The sequence below is a fragment of the Octopus bimaculoides genome, chromosome 1 (genome assembly GCF_001194135.2).
Source record: "Octopus bimaculoides isolate UCB-OBI-ISO-001 chromosome 1, ASM119413v2, whole genome shotgun sequence".
NCBI classification, from domain to species: domain Eukaryota; kingdom Metazoa; phylum Mollusca; class Cephalopoda; order Octopoda; family Octopodidae; genus Octopus; species Octopus bimaculoides.
In genome coordinates, this window is record NC_068981.1 from 152,685,323 (window position 1) to 152,692,039 (window position 6,717).

Here is a 6,717-nt window from a genome sequence, read left to right on the forward strand (position 1 = left end):
AAGAGGTTTGGTATTTTGGAACAGATGTGCATTATACTACTTAAGATGTCCTGCAAAATAATAAACATAAAAAATAAAATTACATGCTCTATAATATTTTGTATAATATTTTGACTTTCTTTTCTTTGAAACCTTAATTTGTTTGAAAGTATATTTTGTGGTTTTGAAGACGGTGAAATAATGTTTGTGGTTAAAAAGTTATCTTAGATTTAGTTGAAATTTAGTATTTTAGCCTTGTTCTTTATAAAATTTGATAAAAAAAAACATTGTTGTTTATATTGGTAGTCTACTATTACTTCTTGTAGATGAATAAAAATATAACTTTTAGGATATCATATACAGGTGTACTGTGGAATATATTTTATGGACTCGGATACTACAACGTGTCAGTATTTCAACAGTAAAAACTGCCACAGAAACATTTTTTCCGTGAACGAAACTAGGTCGAGAAGAAAGATAAACCGATATGAAATATCTATACGAGAATTTATCTCTTTAAAAATTAAACATTTAGTGTTGTAATAATTGAAATTATTTCCGAGTATGCAATAAGTAAGTACTAAATTAGAAAATAATCTATTTGTCTCTTCGGCATAGGTTTGAAATATTTCAAGTGGATAACACTAATTGCAAAACCAGTTATATCAATGGAAAATAGCTTCATTCCAGCAACAGGGCAATGGTGATCATTTAATAAAGAAAGAATGATGAATCATACAGATGAAATTGAAATGACTTTTACTATATACGTAAATACCACATACTTAGTAATATATACAAACTAAAGATGTTTTTTGATTCCATTAAAGTAATTAAAATTACTCTGTTTCGCAATTCATTTAATATACATTCGTTAAATACTTCTCATATAATTAACTAATTAAATTACCACACCTTGTTAATTATCATACAAAAGTATATAAAGTGGTAAGTTTCAACTGTAAAATATTGCTTTCGAGAACAACCGTTCTTGCCTGTTCTTCGCTGGTTTCAAATCTTGTTCGTTAAGGTGAGACTAATTTATTATTATTCTACAAAGCAATTTATCAAAGCGTAGCTAAATTCCTTCATTTAGTAAATGATCGATGTTTTCGATATTTTATCGTTTCAATGTTAATTCATATCTATCTCTTTGCATTTGAATGTTAAATGATAAAACATATTCTTTTAATCTTTTATTGGGCGGAATTGCAAGAATTCTTTATGAATATATTTTCTTCTTTACATTTTGCAAATGTAACGTCCAGTACATCCTAATCATGCATGTTTCCTTTCATAAATTAATTTCTCTCTTACATTAGTTTGTTTTCAACTCAATTTCATAATCGCTAGTTTGTAATTAATTCCTATTCAACAATAATGCATTTTAGTGACTTTTAACACACAAATTAACAGATAATTTTGATATTATCTAAACACGTGATGCTTTCATGGACACTAATTATTATAGTGGGGACAATTTCTTCTAGATTAAACTAAGTTGAGCCAAGTTTCAAAGTTTGGAATTTAGAGTAAAAAATAACGAAAGGGTACAGAGCATATACATTTAATTTGTTTTCTACATATTATAAATTTCTTAAAGTATCTACTCATTGATAGCTATGTTTAGCATATTTCATCATCCTTTGGAATTGTCAACACATCATAACATGAGACAAATAAATTAAGCTAAATTTAACATTTTACGAAGTGATGTATGTCATCGAGAAAAGATAGGTCATAGTTCAAAAGGGATTCTTGAATTTTTTTCTTCATTCTATATCGTGAATTGTTCAGCAATAGAGAAGAGAAGGGAAGAGAGAGAAAGAGAGAGAAATAGAGAGAGAGAGAGAGAGAGACAGAGACAGAAAAAAGAGAGAGAGAGAGAGAGAGAGAGAGAGAGAGAGAGAGAGAGAGAGAGAGAGAGAGAGAGAGAGAGGGCGAGAGAGAGAGAGAGAGAGCCAGAGACAGAGAGCGAGAGACAGAGAGAGAGAGAGAGAGAGAGAGAGAGAGAGCGAGAGAGAGAGAGAGAGAGAGAGATTTCTTACATGTAGGATAACATTTCCATAGTACTTAAAAAATGGAAAACTTAAATTATTCAGCATATTTTATACTACTTCATTAATATACGACCACAAAAATATTATTTACTTTCCTGTTTGCTTCCCAACTACATGTTTCCGAGTTCAATCACAATGCTTCGCACTTTGGACAAGTGTCTGCTATTGTAGCCTCAGGCCGACAAAAGTCTTGTGAGTGGATTTGGTAGATAAAAACTGAAAGACACTTGTCGTATACATACATACATACATACATACATTAAATAAAAAGACAACAAGCTGAAAATATGACATACCTCTTTTACTCTTTTACTCTTTTACTCTTTTACTTGTTCCAGTCTTTTGACTGTGGCCATGCTGGAGCACCGCCTTTAGTCGAGCAAATCGACCCCAGGACTTATTCTTTAGAAGCCTAGTACTTATTCTATCGGTCTCTTTTGCCGAACCGCTAAGTTACGGGGACATAAACACACCAGCATCGGTTGTCAAGCGATGTTGGGGGGACAAACACAGACACACAAACACATACACACATACATATGTATATACATATATACGACGGGCTTATTTCAGTTTCTGTCTACCAAATCCACTCACAAGGCTTTGGTCGGCCCGAGGCTATAGTAGAAGACACTTGCCCAAGATGCCACGCAGTGGGACTGAACCCGGGACCATGTGGTTGGTAAGCAAGCTACTTACCACACAGCCACTCCTACGCCTACCTGTATATATATAATTCATAAAAACGTGTAGTAAATGAACATATGAAGGATCTTTCTGATTTGGCGGACGCCACTTGTTTTCTTAACGAAACACTTTCAAACTTGGGATACTGGTAGAATGTGTCATATAAAACATCTTTTACTCTTAGTGTTGTTGAGAAAAGTTTATATTTTAAATTTTATTTCGTGTTAAAATTGTCGTATTTCGGTAATTTCAACCAATCACTGACGTCTATTGAGGTGAAAACAATTACTGTCAACAAGACGTTGTGGCGGTGTAATGGGATCTTTTTCCTTGAATAAAATTAGTGCCGTTGTTTGTCAACAACAATTATCGGCGGTACTGTTATTTATGACACCGTTCGTGCGTTTGTACTGGTTTTAGCTTTAGGGTTTTAGGGTTAGCGTTCGGGCTTTAGAGTTAGGGTTAGGGTTAGGGTTAGGGTTAGGGTTAGGGTTAGGGTTTTTGGGTTAGGGTTAGGGTTATGAGTATTTTTGCCAAATTTGGTGAAAAATTTGTGGCGGTGTATTGAACAGATTTGCACCAAATTTGGCAAAAATACTCATAACCCTAACTCTAACCCTAACCCTAACTCTAAAACCCGAACACTAACCCTAAAACCCAAAAGCTAAAACCAGTACAAACGCACGAACGATGTCATAAATAACAGTACCGCCGATAGTCGTTGTTGACAAACAACGGCACTAATTCTATTCAAGGGAAAAGATCCCATTACACCGCCACAACGTCTTGTTGACAATCCACAGCAGTAATTGTTTTCACCTCAATAGACGTCAGTGATTGGTTGAAATTACCGAAATACAACAACTTTTAATATGAAATAACTTCGAATATAAAATTTGTTCTCTGTTCTATAAGACAAAATATACAAGTATACGAAGTTTTAAAGTGTTTCGGTAGAAAACACACTAAATAAAAAATGGTGTCCGCCAAATCAGAAAGATCCCATATGAATATATACTAAATACACAGAAGGTCACTAATTCCTCTTCAGTTATCGGCCAGAGGGTCAAAGCGCAATTTCTGCCATTATCGATAATATTGCTTCCACTCTGGAAGCAGCGGCAAGAAACTTGCCGGGAATTGGACAAAAGCATAACAAGACGAGACGGGTTCGAGACGAGACTGATAGTAAACGGACGAGGGACAAAACAATAAACAGAATAGGGCCAAACGAAAGTGTGTGTGTGTGTGTGTGTCTGTGTTTGTCACCCACCACCGCTTGACAAACGGCGTCAGTGTATTTAAGTTCTTCTAAGCTATCGGTTCGGGAAAAAAGACCGAGAAAATATTATCAGGTTTTAAAATAAGTACTTTGGTCGATTCGTTCGACTTAAAATTCGTGAAGGTGGTATCCCAGCATGCCTGCAGTCTAGTGACTGAAACAAGTAACAGAGGAAAAAAGATAGAAAATGGTGAAGAATTTTGTGCAGATTATTTGTTTTTTGTATTGAGTTTGAATCTAATGGAACTGATTTGCTTATCACTCGTATTTTACGCTGGAAACTAAATGTATGAAAGTAGCAAGCAATAGATAGTAAATATTCTTTTCTACTCTTGGCACAAGGCTCAAAATTTATGGGGAGAGGGTCAGTCCATTAGATCGACCCTAATACGCAACTGGTACTTAATTTATCGACACCGAAAGGATGAAAGGCAAAGTCGACCTCGGCGGAATTTGAACTCAGAACGTAACGACAGACGAAATACTGCTAAGCATTTCGCCTGGCGTGCTAACGTTTCTAATTTCTTTACTGCCCACAAGGGGCTACACTCAGAGGGGACAAACAAGGACAGACAAACGGATTAAGTCGATTATATCGACCCAGTGCGTAACTGGTACTTAATTTATCGGCCCCGAAAGGATGAAAGGCAAAGTCGACCTCGGCAGAATTTGAACTCAGAACGTAAAGGCAGACGAAATACCGCTAAGCATTTCGCCCGGCGTGCTAACGTTTCTGCCAGCTCGCCGCCTTATAGTTAGTGAATATTAAATACTATAAACTGGCATATCGACCAACCTAATAGTTCTAGCAACGTTTTTATAGCTTTTGTTGCTCATAGAAAGAAACAGCTATAGCCTTAAATATCTTCTATGTGTCAGTTAAAAAAACTTGTTAAAACAAAAGATTTCAGACAAATGTAAACAAACACAGGCGCAGGGGTGGCTGTGTAGTAAGAAGCTTGCTTCACAACCACATGGTTCCGGGTTCAGTCCCACTGCGAAGCACGTTGGGCAAGTGTCTTCTACTATAGCCTCGGGCTATATATATATAAAAGTATATATATATAAAAGTATTTGTGTGTCTGTGTTTCTCCCTCACCATCGCTTGACAACCGATGTTGGTGTGTTTACGTCCCCGTAACAGTGGTTCAGCAAAAGAGCCCGATAGAATAAGTCCTGGGTTCGACTAATTCAACTAAAAGGCAGTGTCCCACATGGCCGCTGTCAAATGGCTGAAACAAGTAAAAAAGTAAAATGGTAAAACAGCTGCTGTTATCTCAATTGCAGATAGAAAAAGGGGAGTGACTCGTTTAGTATCACCAGGTGTTGAACTTGCAACCTTACGATCGTAAGATCGTGAGTTCGATACCTGGCGGTGCGTTGTGTCCTTGATCAGGACACTCTATTTCACGTTACCCTAGTCCACCCAGTTGGCAAAAATGTGTAGTATTTCAAAGGGCCAGCTGTATTTCTAAGGAACCACTTGTATTTCAAAGCCAGCTGTATTTCAAAGGTCCAGCTTTGCCATATTCTGTGTCACGCTGAGTTTCTCCGAGAACAATGTTAGAGATACGCGTGTCCATGGTGTGCTCAGTGACTTGCACGTTAATTTTCCGAGTAGGCTGTTGCCTTCGGACCAGCTGCAGCCTGTGCCGTTGTAACCGACGGAGTGCCAGTTAAAAATATGTATATGTCAGGTTACTTTTAATACGACTGGAAACGTAACTCACTACAACCTGTGTCATGGTCTGGTCGTCGCCGACTACTTGGATATCTTGCAGAACGAAAAACAAAATTACACAAAGAACAGATGAACTCAAGAGTCAACGGCCATCCAACAGTATGAAGATTGAAATACCTTAGTCTTTGCTTAGACCTCTTTCTAGGAGAAGTAAATTCCTAAAATAACAAGCGTCTTATTGCGAGGCCGGTGATCTTGTTCATGCTTGTTTCTGGCTTTTGTAGAATCTTAGCTCTGTTATTTATTCACTTTTGATTTCAGCGCGAGTACTTGCTGACAGCCATTGTCCTAAGTATCTAGGATAAGATAATTTCTCAGTGATGGTCATACTCGTCTGCGAAGGGACAGCCATCATGTTTGCAATTTTGTGCATGTATGTTCCCTTTCTCTTTTTTAATTTTGAGTTAATTCTGACCGGCCACTTGCTTGGTCGCAAAGTTGTGAAGGAAAGCGTCTTGTTTTGTTCATTATCTTTAAATTTTAAGAAGGTTTTATAAAAATGTCATAGTCCCAGATGTTGTGATCATTTGTAGGGTATGAAGAAGTTGTGTTCTCTCCCCGAGAACTAAGTTGAGCCAAACTTTGCTCTAGATGGATTGGTACATAAATTATTGCTCCAATAATAATAAATATAAAGCTGAAAGTATACCTTGGGTATTGGATTTGCAAATCCCTTATCAATGATTCATAGACGTCCTCTTTCTCTTGTATTTTACTAACCGCACTGGTATCCATGGGCAGCTAATTTCCAGAGCATGTTATTTCATCGTGGTCCCATACAACGATATATGTTCGGTTGTGTTTTTATTTGGTGACTGTTTTAATTTTTAAGTTTCACCAATATTCTTTTAACCTATCGGTCACATTATAACCAACTTCATCTGTTGGTGTTTTCTTTTTTGTATGTGTGTGTATATGTGTGTATACATACATACATGTATGTATGTATGTATGTATGTATGTATGTA

At 36.6% G+C, this 6,717-nt stretch overlaps 1 protein-coding gene across 1 annotated transcript in view; it reads left to right on the forward strand.

Moving 5' to 3' along the window:
• Positions 1 to 955: 955 nt before the first annotated feature.
• Positions 956 to 6,717, forward strand: part of LOC106875831 (uncharacterized) — a 7,666-nt gene continuing 1,904 nt past the window's right edge. Inside the window, exon 1 of the mRNA XM_052970400.1 lies at positions 956 to 1,009. The gene's annotated coding sequence lies outside the window, so the exon portion shown is untranslated. The remainder of the gene's footprint in view (positions 1,010 to 6,717) is intronic.